Genomic DNA, 24,177 nt, shown 5'->3' on the forward strand with positions numbered 1-24,177 from the left:
GAACTCGGTAAGCCAGCTGATGGACTTCTCATTAAAAACAATATCTCTCATTGCCACCCACCCTTCTTTATTACTTGCGTCAGTCGCTAATCCGTCTCTCTCTCTCGTAGTACATAGCCACGCCATCCGCGTGGCGACCTTTGTACATCTGTACAGACTTTATAGCGTTATGTTCCTTCGTCATCCTCTACAAGGCTCCTAATGTTTTACTGCCTGTTGTCATAAATGGTCGGTACTGAGAACGGTAACACTTCTATTGTTATAGCTTGACAGAATCAAAACGCGCTATAGGCTGTTTTTACGTAACTCAGTAGTTTTTCTCGAGATTGAAGATTCTAATCATCGGGCTGTTAAGGTTTCTTCTACTCTATCTGAAACACTGCTACAATCTGCTTTTCTTAGTTGGGTCGCCAGGCAAACGATTAACATCAAAAAATGAAAATAGATTAAACTGTTACTTCAGTCAGTCCAGCTTCTTTCCTTTAAAAATCGAACTATGGACCCACTAACCGTTTGCATCTGACAAATAGTTATGTTGTACATTTTACTTATTATCATGGAGTCAGAATACCACGTCTAAGCTCATTAATGATTTTTTTATATCTTACCGCTCCAAAAATTCGCTAAGGATATGGATTGGAAATGTAAAGCAGAAGTCGTGATTCACATTTGAAAATACTGCCCGAATGATTTGTGAGACAATTTGGACCAAGTACAGGCGGTAATAATAATAATAAAATAATAATAATAATAATAATAACCACAAAAGAATAGACCTGTGTGGCCATCCACTTTACACGAAAATTAAATGAAATTGAATATAGTAAAATATCCGCTACCAGACACAACAAAAGGTTATTTGTTTGTTTTCGGGCTTGTGCCCATCCACAGGTGTTTATACATACATGCACATTTTTATACTGCTGGAGATCACCGTATAAATACAAAAAAATTATTTGCTGCTGACTAAACAGATACAATTGCAAGCGGTAAATTTGAGGAAAATATATCTGTACTTACATAGAGATCAAGCACCGTTATTATAGTTACGCTGTGGTGACAATTTTGCCACTTAGTTGCACACTTATTATCATTTTCACGCCCATATATCAGTTTTACCAAGTTTAGCTGCATATTTCACTATTACGATGTGCACTTGTGAAATACACTATGTTTACATACAAACATGTGGGCTCTGGTCAAAGAACTTGGCTGTAGCAGATGTCAAGATGTTGCTCATACAGAAACATATAGGTTATGGTCAAAGAACTTAGCCACAGGAAGTGCAAGGGTGTTGCACATATAGAAACTAAAAAAGTTGTTATAGACTGCGAAGGTTTTTGATATGCACTATGAAATTTTTTTGATCCACATTTTTGTCGGAGAGGTTAGATCTAGGAAGTACAATGACGTTACATATACAAAATTACTAAAAGCTATTGCAAAATAAAAAAAATTTATGGATGGCAATGTGCTAGGTCACCAGGCGGCAATTGTTCGCGATTGGTTTGAAGAAGATTCTGGATAGTTAGAGCGAATGATTTGGCCACCCAGACCACCCGACCCCATTTATCGCCTCGACCGAACTCTTATCTGTGCACTGATATTTCTAGTTTATAAAGAAAGCTTGTCTGCTACAGTATTTCGAGAGCAGAGGTAATATTTAGGTTCTGGGTAACGGCACATTGTGCGCTACTCTCCTACCACTAGGCATTTAATAATTTATTAAAAACGTCTGTTTGTACTTAACTGTCAGTGTATTAGTTATTAATTCTTGGCTGCAACCATACTGTTGTGAAGACTGTTTTCGGCAATTTAAAATATCCTGGTTCTATTAGATGAAGATTTTAATGGTAACTTCTTTCTTTGTGTGTTACAACCTATGCCCACTTCCCGAGAGTCTCAAACAGTGTAGAACTCCCTGCGAACAGGGACGTATTCGGTTGCCTTGAAACGTTCCTTTAGAAAAATTTATGAATGACTGTGCTGATAAACCTCTTACATTATTTGCTTTTCAAACAGCTGAGCAAAACTGAACGTACTCAGACAGTTCTCTCTTTACTTATTCTGAACAACACTAAACTGACACACAATATTTTTAGCGCAACGCAATCTGACTTTCAATAATCCCTACAAAAGAATGGCCCTGACTAACAATAACCTATACCTTTCATGAAACACTTACCTTAAAAAAATCTTCGTTACTCGAACTACTGCAACACAGCTAGCGCCAATACTGCCAGCTATATAAAAGATTCTAACTACTGAAGGCACTAACTACTGATAGGCATAGTAAGCAAATGAAAGATTTTGATAAGGAACAAACAATGTATTTACCTTAATAGTGTTCAAAAGTCATAATATATATATCTGTTCATGACATCCAGTCTTACAAATTTACTGTCTCTGATGGACACACGTCCAGATCATGCGCTCTTAAAACTCCGTCATCTCTCCCCCCACATCCACCACTGCTGGCGGCTCACCTCCAACTGCGCAACGCTACGCGCTGTTAACAGCCAACTGCCCAACACTACAATAGCGACTATTTCAACAATGCCCACCAGCCACAGACTGCACACAGCACATCCAGTGATTTTCATACAGAGCGATAGGTGACGTTACCAACATAAAAACCTAAATAGCCTACTTACAGCCCTACATGTCAAAATGGTTCAAATGGCTCTGAGCACTATGTGACTTAACTTCTGAGGTCATCAGTCGCCTAGAACTTAGAACTAATTAAACCTAACTAACCTAAGGACATCACACATATCCATGCCCGAGGCAGGATTCGAACCTGCGCCCGTAGCGGTCGCTCGGTTCCAGACTGTAGCGCCGAGAACCGCACGGCGCTTACATGTCAAGACTGCCACTGGAAATCATAATGAAATTTCCCACTGACGTGGCACAAGTCAGATACATTCCCCCACCTTCAGTTAAACGGTCAAATCTCTATCTATTACTCCGATTTAGACTTTGTTAGATGTTCCTTGGTTTCCTTGAAGAGACACAGGTGAGACGAGAAGACATTAAGCCATTATCTTAAAACTGGGTTGTTATGGAAAGCCGCCTTATGCAAACACAACTAGTTTACTTTTCTATTTATCCAGACATGTTTCGACACCTATTTGTCACCTCCTGTGGGTCAGATGTTTATTTCTGTCAAGTACAATATGAGATTTTGTAATAATCTAACTGTTACAGGCCTAAGAATGACAATATATGCATGCCAGCCTGTGTGGCCTAGCGCTTCAGTCTGGAATCGTGCGACCGCCACGGTCACAGGTTCGAATCCTGCCTCGGGCATGGATGTGTGTGATGTCCTTAGGTTAATTATGTTTAAGTAGTTCTAAGTTCTAGGGGACTGATGACCTCAGATATTTAAGTTCCACAGTGCTCAGAGCTATTTGAACCATTCGAACAATATGTGCAATTTGATTTGTTTTGTTTAGACTCTCGCCTTAAAATTACATCGCTAGATGAACTACATTATTATTGTCTTTTTTCTTCATTTTTTTGACAGCATGTCATGTGCAGAAGTATTCAGTGCAGTGTTTCCACATAGTGTTTCACACAGCTTTCGATCATTAGTTCCCATACACTAAATGTGGCGAAACGTGATCTGAGCTGATAGTTCTGACTCCATTCTCACTGAGAGGTGTTATGTTATTGTCGCTGCCCACTTGTTCATCGTTTGTCTTATGTTTGTTGTGGCGCTAATTCTGAATGTTTCGTCAGAACTGGAGTGGTGTGGCTGCTGGGAGAGGACTGAATGTATGTAATGCACGCGCGCGTTTGTGTGTGTGTGTGTGTTTGTCTGACAAACAGGTTCCAGGTGCTGTCTGTGGCTGACACTGTCGCTGAGCCAGACGCTGTCGCCTGCCCTGTTTCAGAGGAAACCACTCATCCTGCAAGATCCGGGCAATCGCAGAGGGTGGGAGTATTGGTAGTTGGGAGCTCCAGCATTAGGCGCGTTATGGGGCCTCTTAGGTACTTGGCTGACAAGAAGGGCAAGAAAACCAATGTGCATTCCGTGTGAATAGCGGGTGGAATTATTCCAGATGTGGAAAGGGTCCTCCCGGATGCCACGAAGAGCACACGGTACAGCCAACTGCAGGTGGTTGCTCACGTCGGTACCAATGATGTGTGTCACTTTGGATCAGAAGAGATTGTCTCTGGTTTGAAGCGGCTAACAGAGGTGGTAAAGGCTGCCAGTCTTGCTTGCAAGATGAAAGCAGAGCTGACCATTTGCAGCATAGTCGACAGAACCGATTGAGGACCTGTGGTACAGAGCCGAGTGGATGGTCTGAATCAGAGGCTCAGACGGTTCTGCGACCGTGTAGGCTGCAGATTCCTCGACTTGTAGCAGGATTTTAGAACATACATTGTGTTCGAACATTATCAATTACCTCGAAGAAAACTGTCTATTGACACACAGTCCACATGGGTTTAGAAAACATCGTTCCTGTGAAACACAACTAGTACTTTATTCACATGAAGTGATGAGTGCTATTGACAAGGGATTTCAGATTGATTCCGTATTTCTGGATTTCCGGAAGGCTTTTGACACTGTACCACACAAGCGGCTCGTAGTGAAATTGCTTGCTTATGGAATATCGTCTCAGTTACGTGACTGGATTTGTGATTTCCTGTGAGAGAGGTCACAGTTCGTAGTAATTTGCAGAAAGTCATCGAATAAAACTGAGATGATTTCTGGCGTTCCCCAAGGTAGTGTCACAGGCCCTTTGCTTTTCCTTATCTATATAAACGATTTGGCAGACAATCTGAGCAGCCGTCTTCGGTTGTTCGCACATGACGCTGTCGTTTATCGACTAATAAAGTCACCTAGATATGTGGCTACAAAGTTAACAATACGCTGACCAGGCGACTTTTATTCGCCACTGAATTACGTGACGCACTCGCGGTTGTAAACATTTCCGTCGTGGACAAAACAAAAGACCATATTGGCAGCTGTGTGTCGATTGCCACAAGGACGGCGGTGCCGTGTAGTTTAGCGAGGTCGGCCGCAGTGGACACCGAGGTGTTCCGGGTGGCCACGGATGGAATCTGGCGGCCGGTGCGGCCTCGCGGCTCTTCCTTCTGGCATGCCGCCCACAATCCTCCAGTCCCGCGTCTGGCAACGGTCCACACACCACCACTAGGAGAGCGCTGAATTGATGTACCCGAGGCGTGCGTCCGAATTCGGGGTAGGGTACGCTCGATGATCACAGATATTTACAATAGGTCGACTCTGGGAGCTCTAATATCGATAGCCGGCCGTGGTGGCCGAGCGGTTCTAGGCGCTGTAGTCCGGAACCGCGCGACTGCTACGGTCGCAGGTTCGAATCCTACCTCGGGCATGGGTGTGTGTGATGTCCTTAGGTTTGTTAGGTTTAAGTGGTTCTAAATTCCAGGGGACTTACGACCTCAGCTGTTGAGTCCCATAGTGCTCAGAGCCATTTTTTTCTAATATCGGTATTTAAATATCGTTACTGAACTCCGTGAGATATCGTAATATACTGACCCATTCAATACGAGACGCGCGCCAGCACGTTCCTCTTATTGAATCGGTTAAAGACGAAATATCGATCTACGCTGGTGGCAAAAAGTCTATACTGTCAATAATTTTTTTTTTGTCGTCCAAATGAATGTTTTTCTGAGTCTGTCTGATAACAATATTGTTACAGTGACCACAGGATAGGAAGAGCATTTCGCAGAAAAAGTCATGCATCGTGTTCTGCTCACAGTTTCAATTTGGCAGCAGAAAAAAAACCTTTGAAAAGACTGACAAACTACCTGAGTCAATTACTGCAATGAAAAGGATTGTAATCTGGTTTTAACGAATTGTAAAAGGAAGTGATGAGCTAAGAAAAGAGTCAGAGCTCAAACTACTTCAAGAAGTATCCGCTACATCTGATTCAACGAAATATACACTACTGGCCATTAAAATTGCTACACCACGAAGATGACGTGCTACAGACGCGGAAGTTAACCGAAAGAATGAAGATGCTGTGATATGCAAATGATTATCTTTTCAGAGCATTCACACAAGGCTGGCGCCGGTGGCGACACCTACAACGTGCTGACATGAGGAAAGTTTCCAGCCGATTTCTCATACACAAACAGCAGGTGATCGGCGTTGCCTGGTGAAACGTTGTTGTGATGGCTCGTGTAAGGAGGAGAAATGCGTACCATCACGTTTCCGACTTTGAGAAAGATCGGATTGTAGCCTATCGCGATTGCGGTTTATCGTATCGCGACATTGCTGCTCGTGTTGGTCGACATCCAATGACTGTTAGCAGAATATGGAATCGGTGGGTTCAGGAGGGTAATACGGAACGCCGTGCTGGATCCCAACGGCCTCGTACCACTAGCAGTCGAGATGACAGGAATCTTATGCGCATGGCTGTAATGGATCGTGCAGCCACGTCTCGATCCCTGGGTCAACAGATGGTGACGTTTGCAAGACAACAACCAACTGCACGAACAGTTCGACGACGTTTGCAGCAGCATGGACTATCAGCTCGGAGACCATGGCTGCGGTTACCCTTGACGCGGCATCACAGACAGGAGCTCCTGCGATGGTGTACTCAACGACGAACCTGGCTGCACAAATGGCAAAACGTCATTTTTTCGGATGAATCCAGGCTCCGTTTACAGCATCATGATGGTCGCATACGTGTTTGGCAACATCTCGGTGAACGCACATTGGAAGCCTGTATTCGTCATCGCCAGACTGGCGTATCACCCGGCGTGATGGTATGGGGTGCCATTGCTTACACGTCTCGATCACCTCTTGCTCGCATTGACGGCACTTTGAACCGTGGACGTTACATTTCAGATGTGTTACGACCCGTTGCTCTGCCCTTCATTCGATTCCTGCGGAACCGTACATTTCAGCAGGATAATGCACGACCGCATGTTGCATCTCCTGTACAGGCCTTTCTGGATACAGAAAATGTTCGACTGCTGGCCTGGCCAGCACATGCTCCAGATCTCTCACCAATTGAAAACGTCTGGTCCATGGTGGCCGAGCAACTGGCTCGTCACAATACGCCAGTCACTACTCTTGATGAACTGTAGTATCGTGTTGAAGCTGCATGGTCTACCTGTGCACGCCATCCAAGCTCTGTTTGACTCAATGCCCAGGCTTATCAAGGCCGTTATTACGGCCAGAGGTGGTTGTTCTGGGTGCTGATTTCTGAGGATGTATGCACCCAAACTGCGTGAAAATGTAATCACATGTCATTTCTAGTATAATATATTTGTCCAATAAATACCCGTATCATCTGCACTTCTTCTTGGTGTAGCAATTTTAATGGCCAGTAGTGTATGATTGAAAGATTTTTTGCAGCTGCCTCCAATGACTAATAATATAATTAACTGCCATGCTAGAGCACCACATATGCTAACGGCATTGGGACATTCTGCGGCCTATCAAAGTGGCTACTCGTGAGAGCTACGTACAAAAGTATGTTGCAAGCAGTAAAGCAGCGCCAATAATGAGTATGGTGTACAGTCCATTAAATATGAACGTGGGCGGTGTTACACACAGGTGGTGGAAGGTATCGCCGTAATTCTTTTACAACCCAACAGGGGAAACCTTTGTCCTCCATGCAGTGTCCATAAAGCATTAGTTGACTTTGAATTCTTGACTGAGGTACACAAGAAGGAACATGAGTGCAAGTGACGTGTCGTCTTTATCAAAGATGTTTGATGCCGACTGCCAAACGTTGGTTCATCGACAAAAATGAACATTGGATACTGCAGGAGGACAACGATGCCGAAGCACCACAGCAGGCTTTTCAGTGACCGGGAAAAGGAGAAACGTGTGCAGGTACTGGACTGGCTTCGACAGTCGCCTGATGCCAATTCTGTTGAAAATGTACGGTTTTATGTTAAAAAGAAGTTGCAAGGAGGAAGATCTACAATTTGAAACAACTGTCAACGCATATTGAATGCATTTGGGGGTCTCTTCCATTTGAATATGCAGAAAACTTGGTTTCATGCATGTCTCGAAGTGCCTTGCATTTTTCCTTTGTTCGTATATGATATGTATATATGTTTTAGTTTATTGTCAGATACATTTTTCTGTTGATTAAGCCTACCACGATCTTACTTAACAGGCGATATTTTAAAATATCTGGCAAGCAACTGCGAGCTTTCAGATAAAAGGTAATGAAATGGTGATGTTGGTATGGCCGTCTACTACGTACCCTCCGACTCAAGAGTTGGAATATTAAAAAGTTTTGGCTGGTTTTGTTTAGGGGCTGGGATACGTAGCTGCCGCATTACAGGCCAAATACTGCTGAGTGTACAGTATACGATAAGAATGCACACATGAGTTGAATGGTCGAAGGTTTCTATCACTCGGCAATTGCGAATTATGAATGTTAGATATTTATAAATGAAAGACTCCAATTAAATAAAATCTGCAGGTACTATCTTAACGACTTTAAATGATGAGTACGATAGTAGAAGTACTTTTGAATACGCGGTATATTTCTGCAAAACACTTATTGGTGTCGGTGGTCCAGCAGTTAAATAAAATATAAGTTGAATTACAGGGAAACTGTAGATTCCCACTGCACGTAATTAGTTACGAATGGCAACATGTTCACTTCTAAACGCCCACTACATCTTCACTGTAGAAGCCACGGAAATATCACAAGAGCAGAAGTCGGCAAGCGCAAACTGTCCAGAACACTCTGTTCAGTGCCTCCAGTGTCCTGTGCCTTACCGTTCTGAATGGTCCAGAACTCATCTCCTTCTTCCATCCACTCTCCCCAACACGAGCGCTGTGATTGGCTAGAGCGCTCGCGCCATGTCTTCAGGACAACGCACCCACCCAAACATAATGAAACACAGAATGAGATTTTCACTCTGCAGCGGAGTGTGCGCTGATATGAAACTTCCTGGCAGATTAAAACTGTGTGCCCGACCGAGACTCGAACTCGGGACCTTTGCCTTTCGCGGGCAAGTGCTCTACCAACTGAGCTACCGAAGCACGACTCACACCCGGTACTCACAGCTTTACTTCTGCCATCCCCCAGGCTGTGGCTAAGCCATGTCTCCGCAGTATCCTTTCTTTCAGGAGTGCTAGTTCTGCAAGGTTCGCAGAAGAGCTTCTGTAAAGTTTGGAAGGTAGGAGACGGATACTGGCAGAAGTAAAGCTGTGAGTACCGGACGTGAGTCGTGCTTCGGTAGCTCAGTTGGTAGAGCACTTGCCCGCGAAAGGCAAAGGTCCCGAGTTCGAGTCTCGGTCGGGCACACAGTTTTAATCTGCCAGGAAGTTTCATAATGAAACACCTTCGAAATACTGGATTTACATTTAAATAACTTAAAATTAAATAAATATTCCTACGGCTGGACCATAAACACGCTCTAACACACATTATTAAATACATAAACAATTAAATAAACATCAAAGGAATAGAACAGAAGTAAGGCAGTAGACTAATGTCTCTGTGCTTTCTAAAACACAGTATATAATTGACCAATTTCTTCATGAATAGTGTATATCGGATATAAACAAAGACATAGACGAATAAATGTATTTATAAGCATTCTGCTACCGTTTTTTCGTGTAACTGTGGAGTACTTATGGCCTGAAGCGATCGATAGTAATCGGCGACTTTCACCTCCAATAACTTATGTACTATTCAAGTTACATGCCTGTAATTCATACCAATTTAGATTTACACTAATAGCTTTCTAAAGACACTCGGCCGAAAACCATACAATATATGAATTCCAAAGCAAGTGGAGGCTGTATTGAATGCCAATGGTTTTCCTACGCCGCGATAGGCAAGCTTTACGAGTATGAACTGTGTTTCTGATATTTTCATATTTTTGTCGGCCAACTGTACATCATAACATTGGCTTCCGCTATAAAACTAATTGCAGCTGTTCTACGAAAACCGTTTATTTTATTGGAAAAGCCCTGAAATATCCAACTGACGGTGAAGGTTTTGCCAGGAGAAGGAGCTGCGGACTTTACCGTGAAGTGGCAGAAGTGCCAAAGTACCGAATGATGCGAGAGCTGGCAGCAGCGGCAGGGCCAGTATACAAAACCAGGGCGGGGAAGCGACCAGGCGCGTTGAACAGACCTCTCCGCTGGCTGCTGGCTGCCGGGGCGCCTACAGCTGCTGCTACAGGTACAACAGCTACGGCCCGCCCTGCTTCCCAGTGGGCCAGCTGACCTGGCTCCGTGGCCCGAGGCTCCCCACGCGGCACGTGATCATCAGCTTATACAGCGCTCATGGAGTTCAAAGGAACCCCCGCGTCACGCCAGGTACAGTCGCCCGACCTCCTGCTCACGAATTAGTCAGCTTCTACGTCTCTCTTTTTCTTTTCTTTTTTTCTTAAAAAAAAAAAAGAAACCCAAATACCGCCAGAACCGGCATCTCGATAATACAGTGTGCTTTGTGAATGAAAAGCGACGAGCCAGGTTAAGGTTCTGGGGGAGGTCACAATTTGTTGTCATTCCGAAATTGGACACATTGTGGTCCTTAGTGGTGTAACATCATACAGATAAATGGATATGTACTGCCAAGGTATTTATAAATTACAGTAATCACGTTTTGATTTTGACTCTGATATTGAGAGTAAAATACACAGCTTCCAAGCTGTCAGAGGTACCATCAACAGAACATTGAGCAGTAGAGAACAAAAACAAACCTCGTGAAGTTCTATAAAGTAATGGCGGTTTCTGTGTTAGCCGATGGAAGCGATAACTGGGTTACCACAAAAAATTAAATTAAATAAAAAATACAATAAAATTCTAAGAGCAGAGATGATGTTCGTAAGATAGACGAAGGACTGCACAATAAGTGATACGATTAAAAACGAAGATATTATAACAGACTTAAATATTTTTGAACATGAATGAAAAAATTCAAAAATATCGTGAAGATTAGATCCAGGTTTGTGGGTTATTCGGATGTGACAGTGGCCCAATTTTGGATGCGTGGTGATGTGACGTCTGACCACCGTAAGAAATACGAGAATACCAGTTCACAGAATTCCTCAGGTGATCTTCAACTAAAAGGGAAAAGAGATATTGGAAGACATCTAAAAGGATGGGAATGATTTTATTTGTGAGTTTGGAACTGGCAACAGCGTTATCCTTGAAAGCAAAAAGAAGAAGAAGAAGAAGAAGAAGAAGAAGAAGAAGAAGATGATGATGATGATGATGATGATGATGATGATAACGGCAGTAACCACTCAAATAACATCACAGCCCTCTCAACCGCTGAAGTTTGATTTCGTTTCACCCCTGAAATTCTTGGTGTCTCACTTTGTCAGGCAGTGTAGAAAAAGGAACAAAAACTGTGGATTCTTATCATTAAAATGGAAGTTTCTGAGTTCGACTCTCGGTCCAGCACACAATGTCAATCTGACAGCTTGAAAACGCCACGCACACCACTGGAGAGGGAACGATGCATTCTGCAGACTATCTGTTTCCCATGATGCCGACCGCTGTGCCCGAGCGGTTCTAGGCTCTTCACTTCGGAATCGCGCTGCTGCTACGGTCGCAGATTCGAATCCTGCCCCGGGCATGGATGTGTGTGATGTCCTTAGGTCAGTTAGGTTTAAGTAGGTCTAAGTCTAGGGGACTGATGACGTCAGATGTTGAGTCCCACAATGCGTGGAGCCATTTGAACCATTTCTCATGTTTCTTCTCCCCATCCCATAACCTACCGGAAACTCACATCTCTCGAAGAAAGAACAGCTGTAAAAGGAGGGAAGCAAGATTGTGCCAACATCTAGGTCATTAGAGACGGAGCGCCGGCTAAAGTGGCCGAGCGGTTCTAGGCGCTACAGTCTGGAACCGCTCGACCGCGACGGTCGGAGGTTCGAATCCTGCCTCGGGCATAGATGTGTGTGATGTCCTTAGGTTAGTTTGGTTTAATTAGTTCTAAATTCTAGGGCACCTCAGAAATTAAGTACCATAGCGCTCAGAACCCTTTTTTTTTTTTTTTTTTTTTTTTTTTTTTTTTTTTTTTTTTTTTTTTTTTTTTTTTTTTTTTAGAGACGGAGCACAAGCTCGGATTGTTTCAAGGATGGGAATCAAACCGGCCGTGTCCTCTGAAAAGAACCGTCCCAGCGTTTGCCTCGAGTGATTTAGGGAAATCACTGAAAATCTGAATCTGGATGGCCGGACGCGGGTTTGAACCGTCGTCCTCCCAAAAGAACGGCCGCATCCGGCTTAAAAACCATTCGGATTTTCGTCTGATACGAGCTTAGAAATGGTTCAAATGGATCTGAGCACTATGGGACTTAAAATCTGAGGTCATGAGTCCGCTAGAACTCAGAACTACTTAAACCTAATCAACCTAAGGACATCACACATATCCATGCCCGAGACAGGATTCGAACCTGCGACCGTAGCAGTCGCGCGGCTCCGGACTGAAGCGCCTAGAATCGGCCACACCGGCCGGCACGAGCTTAGAGACACATACGGAACGTAAATCAGTAGTGCTGGAGTGGATTTAAACACACTTGCGTGAACTCTCTCCTTTGGCGAATATAACATCCGAGTTAGGACAAAGAAAGCTACTGACCAGACCCCCAGCTGGGGGTCAGCCGTTCCTGATGCCTGACGTACTACGTGAGGTTGTGAGTTTTATGTGTCCGGAGCGACAAAGCAGCGTAACTTCCTGCGATTTCCGTACAAGCGTTTAGGAGCACTCCTTCCCTGGCTTTCCTCTGTGGTAAGAGACGTGGAGAAAGCAAGCTGGCGAACACGGTCATAAAGGATTTACAGTCTGTCTTGCCGGCTAGTAGCAAAGGGGAAAGGCGGCAACTTCCTGTGACAATCGGCGGGGAAATTTAAAAAGGTGCTGGGCGATAACCGCAGGGTGGGCGTTGCGTTCCGTCGCTCTGCGTTTCGCTGCGGCGGGCGGGGCCGTGGGACCCAAGCACTGGCGGAAGCGAGTGCCGGCTGACCGCAGGCTAGGCTGGCAGAGGCTGCACGGGGAGGCCGCCAGCAGTGCTCACGCCTCGCTCCTGGACCTCTGCACCAGCTCGAAGTAGGGGAACTCCAGACGGCTAATTTCACCATTGCTGTCGGCCACACCTAATTACACTTCTGGCCATTAAAATTGCAGATGATAAACGGGTATTTATTGGACAAATATATTATACTAGAACTGACATGTGATTACATTTTCACGCAGTTTGGGGACATAGATGCTGAGAAATCAGAGCCTAGAACAACCATATCTGGCCGTAATAACGGCCTTGATACGCCTGGGCACTCAGTCAAACAGAGCTGGAATGGCGTGTACAGGTACAGCTGCTCATGCAGCTTCAACACGATACCACAGTTCATCAAGAGTAGTGACTGGCGTATTGTGACGAGCCAGTTGCTCGGCCACCATTGACCAGGGGTTGTCAGTTGGTGAGAGATCTGGAGAATGTGCTGGCTACGCCAGCAGTTGAACATTTTCTGTATCCAGAAAGGCCGGTACAGGACCTGCAACATGCGGTCGTGCATTACCCTGTAGAAATGTAGGGTTTCGCAGGGATCGAATGAAGGGTAGATCCACGGGTCGTAACACATCTGAAATGTAACGTCCACTGTTCAAAGTGCCGTCAATGCGAACAAGAGGTGACCGAGACGTGTAACCAATGGCACCCCGTACCATCAAGCCGGGTGATACGCCAGTATGGCGATTAGGAATACACTCTTCCCATGTGCGTTCACCGCGATGTCGCCAAACACAGATGCAACCATCGTCATGCTGTAAACAGAACCTGGATTCATCCGAAAAAAATGACGCTACGCCATTCGTGCACCCAGGTTCGTCGCTGAGTACACCATCGCAGGCGTCAAGGGTAACCGCAGCCATGGTCTCCGAGCTGATAGTCCGTGCTGCTGCAAACATCGTCGAACTGTTCGTGCAGATGGTTATTGTCTTGCAAACGTCCCCATCTGTTGACTCAGGGATCGAGACGTTGCTGCACAGTCCGTTACAGCCATACGGATAAGCTGCCTGTCATCTCGACTGCTAGTGGTACGAGGCCGTTGGGATCCAGCACGGCATTCCTTATCACCCTCCTGAACCCACCGATTCCATATTCTGCTAACAGTCATTGGATGTCAACCAACGCGAGCAGCAATGTCGCGATACGATAAAGCGCAATCGCTATAGGCAACAATCCGACTTTTATCAAAGTCGGAAACGTGATGGTACGCATTTCTCCACCTTACACGAGCCATCACAACAACGTTTCACCAGGCAACGCCGGTTAACTGCTGTTTGTGCATGAGAAATTGGTTGGAAACTTTCCTCATGTCAACATGTTATAGGTGACGGCACCGCCGCCAACCTTGTATGAATGCTGTGAAAAGCTAATTATTTGCATATCACAGCATCTTCTCCCTGCGGGTTAAATTTCGCGTCTGTAGCACATTATCTTCGTGGTGTAACAATTTTAATGGCCAGTAATGTACATCATCTACACTGAGGTAACAGAAATCACGGGATAGCTCCTAACATCGGGTCGGATCTCCTTTTGCCCTTCGTAGTGCAGCAACTCGAGTGACATGGACTCAACTACCATCGGTACACCACTGCAGAGATAATGAGCCATGCTGCCTCTAAAGGCATCCATAATTGCGGAAGTGCTGCCGGTGCAGGATTTTGGGCACATACTGACCTCTCGATTGCGTTCCGTAAATGTTGGATAGGATTCATATGGGGCTATATACGAGGGTAATCCCAAAAGTAAGGTCTCCTAGTTTTTTATAAGTATATAGACGTGTTTGTTTCTAGAATGGTTTACATCAGTTTACTGCTTGAACATTTAGCTATTTTGCGACATAATTACCATTTCTGTCGCTGCATTTGTGTAGACGCTTTGACAGTTTTTGTATGTCCGTGTCATACCAGCTCGCCGCCATTCTGTTCAGAATCAGATTGTTCAGATGGCTCTGAGCATTATGGAACTTAACATGTGAGGTCATCAGTCCCCTAGAACTTAGAACTACTTAAACCCAACTAACCTAAGGACATCACACACATCCATGTCCAAGGCAGGATTCGAACCTGCGACCGTAGCAGCAGCGCTGCTCAGGCCTGAAGCATCTAGAACCGCTCGGCTACCGCGTCCGACCTTTTGGTAATCATCCGAAAATTTCCTCTTTCTCTTTCCATCCTTAATCATTTTCGTAAGCTATAGTAAGATAAGGTTATTCGACGGTAAATAATCGAGAGTAACACTTAAGTCATCGATGTACGGGTTACTGTACACTTCACGCCCAATGCAACCCGCAGTAAACAGTTAAAACAGTACTAACTTGCACTCGTTGTTCGTATTACGTTCAGAAAGAATCGTCTTATGAGATCACACTCACCGATTCCTCCGCGCTGCTTAAAAACTTCCAGCCCCGTGCTACGGGAGAAGTCTGGTATTTTCTCGAATGATAGCGCTAGATAATGTGCTTGCATCGCCTATACAGGATACGCAACATGCAGTGTAATCTGTGAGACGACCTTGTCAACATTAACTTGTTGACATAAATGAAATGATCGTGTGGCATTGTTGGCCGGGATGTCCCAGTCGGGTTCGGCCCCCAAGTGCAAGTCTTGTTTCAGTCGGCGCCACATTGGGCGACTTGCGGCCGGCGATGAGGACAACACAACACCCAGTCCCCGAGCGGAGAAAACCTCCAACCCAGTCGGGAATCGAACCCGGGCCCAGTGCATGGGAGCCAAGCACGTTGTAAGAGGTCCATTATTAAAGAATTTGTTGCTAGCGCACTCGAGCTTATGTAATTTCGATAGATTGCTCATGCGCTGCCTGCGATACGTAAGCTATAAGATAATCTTAGACCAGAGGGCAGTGTTGTCAGCAGTAGGAACTGTGTAGCAGTAGGAGTAAGTTGTTGCTAGCAGTTGTGTGTGTGGAGTTGGCTGGGCCAGTCGTGGGGACGAAGGCGGAGCCTGATCGTTGTATTATGAGGTAAAAGCAGCCCTGCGCCTATGTACACTCCTGGAAATGGAAAAAAGAATACATTGACACCGGTGTGTCAGACCCACCATACTTGCTCCGGACACTGCGAGAGGGCTGTATAAGCAATGATCACACGCACGGCACAGCGGACACACCAGGAACCGCGGTGTTGGCTGTCGAATGGCGCTAGCTGCGCACCATTTGTGCACCGCCGCCGTCAGTGTCAGCCAGTTTGCCGTGGCATACGGAGCTCCATCGCAGTCTTTAACACTGGTAGCATGTCGCGACAGCGTGCACGTGAACCGTATGTGCAGTTGACGGACTTTGAGCGAGGGCGTATAGTGGGCATGCGGGAGGCCGGGTGGACATACCGCCGAATTGCTCAACACGTGGGGCGTGAGGTCTCCACAGTACATCGATGTTGTCGCCAGTGGTCGGCGGAAGGTGCACGTGCCCTTCGACCTGGGACCGGACCGCAGCGACGCACGGATGCACGCCAAGACCGTAGGATTCTATGCAGTGCCGTAGGGGACCACACCGCCACTTCCCAGCAAATTAGGGACACTGTTGCTCCTGGGGTATCGGCGAGGACCATTCGCAACCGTCTCCATGAACCTGGGCTACGGCCCCGCACACCGTTAGGCCGTCTTACGCTCACGCCCCAACATCGTGCAGCCCGCCTCCAGTGGTGTCGCGACAGGCGTGAATGGAGGGACGAATGGAGACGTGTCGTCTTCAGCGATGAGAGTTGCTTCTGCCTTGGTGCCAATGATGGTCGTATGCGTGTTTGGCGCCGTCCAGGTGAGCGCCACAATCAGGACTGCATACGATCGAGGCACACAGGGCCAACACCCGGCATCATGGTGTGGGGAGCGATCTCCTACACTGGCCGTACACCTCTGGTGATCGTCGAGGGGGCACTGAATAGTGCATGGTACATCCAAACCGTCATCGAACCCATCGTTCTACCATTCCTAGACCGGCAAGGGAACTTGCTGTTCCAACAGGACAATGCACGTCCGCAAGTATCCCGTGCCACCCAACGTGCTCTAGAAGGTGTAAGTCAACTACCCTGGCTTGCAAGATCTCCGGATCTGTCCCCCATTGAGCATGTTTGGGACTGGATGAAGCGTCGTCTCACGCGGTGTGCACGTCCAGCACGAACGCTGGTCCAACTGAGGCGCCAGGTGGAAATAGCATGGCAAGCCGTTCCACAGGACTACATCCAGCATCTCTACGATCGTCTCCATGGGAGAATAGCAGCCTGCATTGCTGCGAAAGGTGGATATACACTGTACTAGTGCCGACATTGTGCATGCTCTGTTGCCTGTGTCTATGTGCCTGTGATTCTGTCAGTGTGATCATGTGATGTATCTGATTCCAGGAATGTGTCAATAAAGTTTCCCCTTCCTGGAACAATGAATTCATGGTGTTCTTATTTCAATTTCCAGGAGTGTAGTATTGTTATATCAGGTCGCATGTATTTTTTTAAAAAATCTCTTATCAATAATCTTTCTCATAAAAAGTAACTTTTGACAATCATTCATTTCAGTTTAAAGAATTTACTAATTTCTCCGCCGGCCGGTGTGGCCGCGCGGTTCTAGGCGCTGCAGTCTGGAGCCGAGCGGCCGCTACAGTCGCAGGTTCGAATCCTGCCTCGGGCATGGATGTGTGCGATGTCCTTAGGTTAGCTAGGTTTAATTAGTTCTAAGTTCTAGGTGACTGATGACCTCGGAAGTTAAGTCGCATAGTGCTCAGAGCCATTTGAACTAATTTCTCCAATCCTTGGTCATCCCGACTACTGAAAAGAAAAATCAGTTGTTTCTTTTAATTCATGACAAATCTATCGGCCAGCATTGCACTCGGGTGTGACAGAAAAATTTCTTATAGGAGCAGATATATATGCGTTACCCGGCGACCTTATGGAGATAAGAATTTTCAATTTATTCAGAATGATCTTTCAGGGCCATGACGCAGCACTGTTGACGTCCAAAATTTACCAATTTAAATTCAGAATCAATTATTGGATGGTTATAAGTGAGCCACAATTTTATTGAGAGATTAGTCACATTATATTATTGGTAGGTTACGGAATTTATTTATTTGGAGGTTACGCTAAATGTCAATGTTATAGTTATATTTTTGACTGTTGGGAGGTTCTGGAACTTTTCTCTCGTTGGGAGGTTACAACGTTACCATCCGGCTAAGCAGGTGGACATTGGCATAAATAAAACTAACTTATGTTGCATTTACTAGTTGCGCTAACAGGTGGCATTACTCCAGTAATTGAGCCAAGCTCGTACCAGTGTTTTGCAAAATTGGGTCTTGTCTGGATGTGCGGGACAAGGTCTATAACGGCGACGGTCCCGATATATTGGGACAGGTGGCAACCCTATTCCTACTGCATGCCGCGGTGACTGCTGTATGGCGGAGCGGTGGGTAGGGGGAGCGTCCGTGGCTCTTTGTCCAGAGGCGGAGTATTTTAAAGTCGGCGCGCGGCAGAGTCAGAATTAGCAGCACGGCGCGCAGATGGCAGCGTTCTGGTCGGCCAGCTGCATTCCCGACCACCGGAAGGGAGCGCGGCCTCCGCAGCTGACCTTGCCCGCAGGTGGGCCACGTCCTCCCGAGTCTCTTTTCGTACTTTACTGTTCGCTGTCAGTCCAAAGAGAAGTGAGACGGGCGCCCCACAGTCACCTCAGAGCTTTGCCGCCAACGCGGCTACCTCGCATTGCGCTCGTGCTCCTACTAGAGGCGACTTGCCTTGTCTTTCTGCATCTACATTCAAGTACGTTGTAGCCTCGCCACAAAAAATAATATGAATAGCATTCACATTTAGTGTAACCTCCCAACAGAAAAATTCCGAAACCTCCCAACAGTAAAAAATATAACTATAACATTGACATTTATCGTAACCTCCCAATAAATAAATTACGTAACCTATCAATAATATAATGTGACTAATCTGTCAATAAAAAACTGTGGCTCACTTATAACCTTTCAATAATTGACTCTGAATTTAAACTGGTAAATTTTGGACGTCATGGCCCTGATAGATCATACTGCATAAATTGAAAATTCTTACCTCAATAAGGTCGCCGGATAGCGCGTATATATCTGCTCCTATAAGAAATTTTTCTGGCACAGCCCAGTGCAATGCTGGCCGATAGATTTGTCATGTATAGAAAGAAACAAATGATTTTTCTTTACAATAATCAAGATGGCCATGGATTGGAGAAATTAGTGAATTCTTTAAATTGAAATGAATGATTGTCAAAAGTTACTTTTTATGAGAAAGATTATTATTAACAGATTCTTTTTTAAAACATTTACATGGGACTTGATATAACCATACTAAATCTGCGCGACGCTGCTTTTACCTTATACTACAACGCTCAGGCTCCGCCATCGCTCCACACGACCGGCCCAGCCAACTTCACACACCAGACTGCTAGCTAGCAACTACTTACTCCTACTGCTACACAGTTCCCACTGCACTCAACACTGCTCTTTGGTCTCAGATTCTCTTATAGCTTACCGCTACGGTCGCAGGTTCGAATCCTGCCTTGGGCATGGATGTGTGTGATGTCCTTAGGTTAGTTAGGTTTAATTAGTTCTAAGTTCTAGGCGACTGATGACCTCAGAAGTTAAGTCGCATAGTGCTCAGAGCCATTTGAACCATCTTATAGCTTGCATATCGCACGTAGCGCGTGAGCAATCCATCGAAATTACATCTGCTCGAGTGCGCTAGCAACAAATTCCTTAATCATGGACCTCTTACAACGTACCCCGTTAACCCCTGTGAAGAGCATTGCAGAGGATATACGATGTCCTGTAAACTGCGCCCTGTGAAATCTACGCCCAGAAAAGGTCGAGGAAAGGTTCACCAATCCACCTGTCCGCACTCCGGAACTTTCCCGTAGGTGAAAGATGATGACCTTTGGTTTGTGGGGCGCTCAGCTGCGCGGTTATCATCTGGTTTCGGGCCGAGAGCCATTTTCAAATCGTTGTAACATAGTCAAAAATGGTATTTCCGAAAATGTGGAAACCATATCAAAAATATGCAACGAACGGTTACAGCGCAGTTATCAGTATGTAAAATTTACAACTCTGGACTGGTTTTTCGTTGTACTGATTAACACAAGTTGTTACTCGAGCACGTTGGAAGTTTGTAAAATTTCATGATTTTTTTTCCTCCCGTATTTTTCCGTACTACCATTACTCTTGTTTTCCTTTGTTCACATTTAATTTCCGTAATATAAAAGTGTCTGATAGGACTTGGGACATTCTATTCATTGTACGCAGCTCGTGGTCGTGCGGTAGCGTTCTCGCTTCCCGCGCCCGGGTTCCCGCGTTCGATTCGCGGCGGGGTCAGGGATTTTCTCTGCCTCGTGATGACTGGGTGTTGTGTGATGTCCTCAGGTTAGTTAGGTTTAGGTAGTTCTAAGTTCTAGGGGACTGATGACCTCAGAAGTTAAGTCCCATAGTGCTCTGAACCATTTTACTCATTTTTATCGGTCTGTGTTATAAGCAATCAGACATGATGTATCCTTTCCCCATAGGCTTTTATTTTCGTCGTCTCCTTCATCGTTCGAATAGCTTCCTCAACTAATACATTAACTATGGGAATCCTTGTTCAACTGCTTTTCTAATCATGGCCCTTTCCTCAACCTTGTTGATGTTTATTTTTTTGCTTTGTTTCTGATACAGTTCTATCCTTCCTGTCAGCCAACGGCCTCGCCGCGGTGGTATCACCGGTTCCCGCCAGATACCGAAGTTAAGCGCTGTCGAGCTTGGCTAGTACTTGGGTGGGTCACCGTCTGGGTCTGTCGAGTGCTGTTGGCCAGTGGTGTGCACTCAGCCCTTGTGAGGCAAATTGATAAGCTGCTTGTTTGAGAAGTAGTGACGCTACTCACGGAAACTGACAATGGCTGGGAGAGCGCTGTGCTGACCACATGCCCGCAACCGGCATCCACTGAAGGTGACACGGCGGCCGGTCGGTACCGTTGGAACCCCACGGCCTGTTCGGACGGTGCTTGTATCCTTCCAGTTAAGTCCTATTTTTTCCATAGTTCTAAAGAGTAACCCCCAATTCACTTTCTCAAAAAAAAATTCTGAGTGAGTGAAGGTAGTAGAAGTTCTTCTGTTCATACCCATCATTCTCTCCAATAGCCCTCACAAGGCCAAAATTACTTTTTTTGTTCCTCTATGTTCTCTAAATAGGCTGTCAATCAAAATTTTTCCCGAACACGGTATTTATTTGACAAACACTGCAGACAGAGCAGCACACTCTCAAGTAATTTGATAGACAGGCTAAGTTTGACGGATCGTTTGATCGTCTAGGGGGCATTAAAACGGACCCGAATTGGACTGCTCTGGTCCAGCGAGCTGCAACATTCCAACTCGGTTATAGAAACACACAGACGTTCTGTATTTAGGTCTCGAGGAGCAGTGCACATGCTCTTTCGACTCGGCGTCTTACAGTCAGTAGAATCAGTCAAAAATGGTTCAAATGGCTCTGAGCACTATGGGTCTTAACATCTTAGGTCATCAGTCCCCTAGCACTTAGAACTACTTAAACCTAACTAATCTAAGGACATCTCACACATCCATGCCCGTGGCAGGATTCGAACCTGCGACCCTAGCAGTCCTGCGGTTCCGGACTGAAGCGCCTAGAACCGCACGGCAACCACGGCCGGCTAGAATCAATCGCTCGGTCGAATGCATTCGTATCTTTTTCGACGCGCGATTGTCGTGAGACCGTCAGACTCGGAGACCGCGCATGAAGCGCGCGAACCAGGTCGCTGGTTAATTTCTTTCTCTCTCCCCCACGTAGTAGCAGGCTCTTACTAAATGTTGCTCATAATTATAAATGTGCATTGGCATTTACCACTGGATGTTTCGGTTGTGATGTGAAGAGGAAAAATTTTGCTATTATTTCATTTATCTGTTTTAGTGTTACACGGATTTACTCGCACGTACATTCTTTGTTTATTATTACGGTCTACAGGTGATTGACCTTTGTGACTTATCGATAATCAAATACTGTGGGTGGTATCTGACCTCGATGTGTCAGTATATTACTTCCCAAACTGCTCATGTCAAACATCTTCGTGCAACAAGTTACAAATCTATACTCGATGTTAACAAATTTCTCTTCTACAGAAAAGCTTTCCTTGCCATTGCCAGTCTACATTTTATATCCTCTCTACTTCGACCATCATCAGTTATTTTGCTCCCCAAATAGCAAAACTCCTTTACTACTTTAAGTGTCTCATTTCCTAATCTAATTCCCTCAGCATCACCCGACTTAATTCGACTACATTCCATTACTCTCGTTTTGCTTTTGTTGATGTTCATCTTATATCCTCCTTTCAAGACACTGTCCATTCCGTTCAACTGCTCTTCCAAGTCCTTTGCTGTCTCTGACAGAATTACAATGTCATCGGCGAACCTCAATTTTTTATTTCTTCTCCATAAATTTTAATACCTACTCCGAATTTTTCTTTTGTTTCCTTTACTGCTTGCTCAATATACAGATTGAATAACATCGGGGAAAGGCTACAACCCTGTCTCACTCCCTTCCCAACCACTGCTTCCCTTTCATGCCCCTCGACTCTTATAACTGCTATCTGGTTTCTGTACAAATTGTAAGTAGCCTTTCGCGCCCTGTATTTTACACCTGCCACCTTTAGAATTTGAAAGAGAGTATTCCAGTCAACATTGTCAAAAGCTTTCTCTAAGTCTACAAATGCTAGAAACGTAGGTTTGCATTTCCTAAATCTAGCTCCTAGGATAAGCCGTAAGGTCAGTATTGCCTCACGTGTTCCAGTATTTCTACGGAATCCAAACTGATCTTCCCCTAGGTCGGCTTCTACTAGTTTTTCCATTCGTCTGTAAAGAATTCGAGTTAGTATTTTCAGGCTGTGGCTTATTAAACTGATTGTTCGGTAATTTTCACATCTGCCAACACCTGCTTCCTTGGGGTTGGAAATATTATATTATTCTTGAAGTTTGAGTGTAATTCACCTGTTTCATACATCTTGCTCACCAGATGGTACATTAAACTGATATCACTTGATCATGATGCAACCTACAAAAGCAGAAAAACAAAGCCCTGTACAAATGGCTGAAATTGCTCTGGGCACTATGGGACTTAACATCTGAGGTCATCAGTCTCCTAGAACTTAGAACTACTTAAACCTAACCAACCTAAGGACATAACACACATCCATGCCCAAGGCAGAATTCGAACCTGCGACCGTAGCGGTCGCGCGGTTCCAGATTGAAGCGCCTAGAACCGCTTGGTCACAACGGCCGGCAAGGCCATTACCCTCTGTCATCTATTGTCAGCAGCGTAAGATGTCTTCAGGCGAGAGATTTCCTTATGTGCTCTCCGATAGCTCGAATGGACTTCAGCACAAAGTAAAGTTTCGCACACTTTGTCGTGTCTATGCCTTTACGGCATTCACATGTCTACATCTACATCTACATCTACATGACTACTCTGCAATTCACATTTAAGTGCTTGGCAGAGGGTTCATCGAACCACAATCATACTATCTCTCTTCTATTCCACTCCTGAACAGCGAGCGGGAAAAACGAACACCTAAACCTTTCTGTTCGAGCTCTGATTTCTCTTATTTTATTTTGATGATCATTCCTACCTACGTAGGTTGGGCTCAACAAAATACACTCCTGGAAATTGAAATAAAAACACCGTGAATTCATTGTCCCAGGAAGGGGAAACTTTAATGACACATTCCTGGGGTCAGATACATCACATGATCACACTGACAGAACCACAGGCACATACACACAGGCAAGAGAGCATGCACAATGTCGGCACTAGTACAGTGTATATCCACCTTTCGCAGCAATGCAGGCTGCTATTCTCCCATGGAGACGATCGTAGAGATGCTGGATGTAGTCCTGTGGAACGGCTTGCCATGCCATTTCCACCTGGCGCCTCAGTTGGACCAGCGTTCGTGCTGGACGTGCAGACCGCGTGAGACGACGCTTCATCCAGTCCCAAACATGCTCAATGGGGGACAGATCCGGAGATCTTGCTGGCCAGGGTAGTTGACTTACACCTTCTAGAGCACGTTGGGTGGCACGGGATACATGCGGACATGCATTGTCCTGTTGGAACAGCAAGTTCCCTTGCCGGTCTAGGAATGGTAGAACGATGGGTTCGATGACGGTTTGGATGTA

The 24,177-nt window shown here is 45.4% G+C and overlaps 1 protein-coding gene across 1 annotated transcript in view; it reads left to right on the forward strand.

The window, feature by feature from the left end:
• LOC126346926 (sestrin homolog) overlaps nucleotides 1-24,177 on the forward strand; it is a 515,339-nt gene that overhangs the window by 124,495 nt on the left and 366,667 nt on the right. The window lies entirely within an intron of this gene.

This window comes from Schistocerca gregaria, chromosome 1 (assembly GCF_023897955.1).
Source record: "Schistocerca gregaria isolate iqSchGreg1 chromosome 1, iqSchGreg1.2, whole genome shotgun sequence".
Taxonomy (NCBI): Eukaryota; Metazoa; Arthropoda; class Insecta; order Orthoptera; family Acrididae; genus Schistocerca; species Schistocerca gregaria.